The sequence below is a fragment of the Frankliniella occidentalis genome, unplaced genomic scaffold (genome assembly GCF_000697945.3).
Source record: "Frankliniella occidentalis isolate FOCC.00 unplaced genomic scaffold, Focc_3.1 Scaffold47, whole genome shotgun sequence".
NCBI lineage: Eukaryota > Metazoa > Arthropoda > Insecta > Thysanoptera > Thripidae > Frankliniella > Frankliniella occidentalis.
In genome coordinates, this window is record NW_026267177.1 from 1413914 (window position 1) to 1415068 (window position 1155).

Below are 1155 nucleotides of genomic sequence, written 5' to 3' on the forward strand. Positions count from 1 at the left end.
ATGTCAGCGTGTCTCCGCGCCAGTCTTCAGTTGGCTACTGTACCGATACCAGTAGTGTGTCTCAGTTTGTGCAAAGTGCCCTCATCATTTGTTTGGATCCATTACTTGGACTAACTTGGATAACCTCTATAAACCAAAGTAAGAGATAGGATGGACTACCTTATTCATTCACGCACGAACTCGGCTGAGCGGTGCTTGTAAAACATCAAAAGTAGAAGTGATCCCACGAACGCAAACTTCCTTCTTTTCCTAACGCAGGCGCGATTCAGGTGGGGGGGGGGCAGTCGTCTCAAGGGAGCCGGGCGCGAGCCAGCGAGGCGCGAGCCAGCCAGGCTGATGATGCTGATGATAATCGTTGAAGCAGTGTCCCCCTCTACTCCCGCGGTCGATACAATGTTGCAGCCTGCCCAAAACCGGTACTGTAACTTGTCCAGCTTCGAGATACCAACGAGTGGACCGCGGGAGAGGGACACCCTGCTTGAATTTTTATCATCAGACCGGTGGGGCCCGGTGGGGCGCTGGGCGGCGCGGGGAGCGAGGGCGACGGGTCCTCCACTCTCCAAGTGGGTGTACAATGAGATGCGCGAGTATCCGCGAGTATTCGAAAGTATTGGCGAGCATCCGCGAGTTTACGCGAGTATTCGCGAGTTGTCGCGGGTATCTTGCGAGTATTTTTTCTCGTGTACGTACAACGAGTTGGCAAGGGGGGGATCCCCGGGCGCGTGGCGGGGCGTGGCGGGGCGTGGCGGCATGTTTGAGTTGATTCAAGCGTTTCAACCAAGCTCCTTTTTTAATTAGCGAACTTCAAACTTTACAGTACGCTTTAACTGGAGAACATGTAACTTTACGGGGGTAGGGGCTGCTATGGTGCTGCGTAGTATCATCTTCTAAAAATTAGTCCTTACCGTGCTGCAGAACTCTTGAACGCTCAAGTGCGGGGGGTTGCGTTCTCCCAAAAGGATTGCTGGACGGGGGGACGTGTTTGTGTTGCCTGAGTCGAGCGAGCGTCCTTGTGTGTGAGTGTGTGTGTGGGTGTGTGTGTTTGTTGATATGTATGTACGTGCGGGAGAGAGGGGGACCCCCCCCCCCTCGCCTCGAGGCTTGTTGGTGCATCTGCTCTAGGACCACTTGGCGTAAAGTACTAGGCTCGACGGT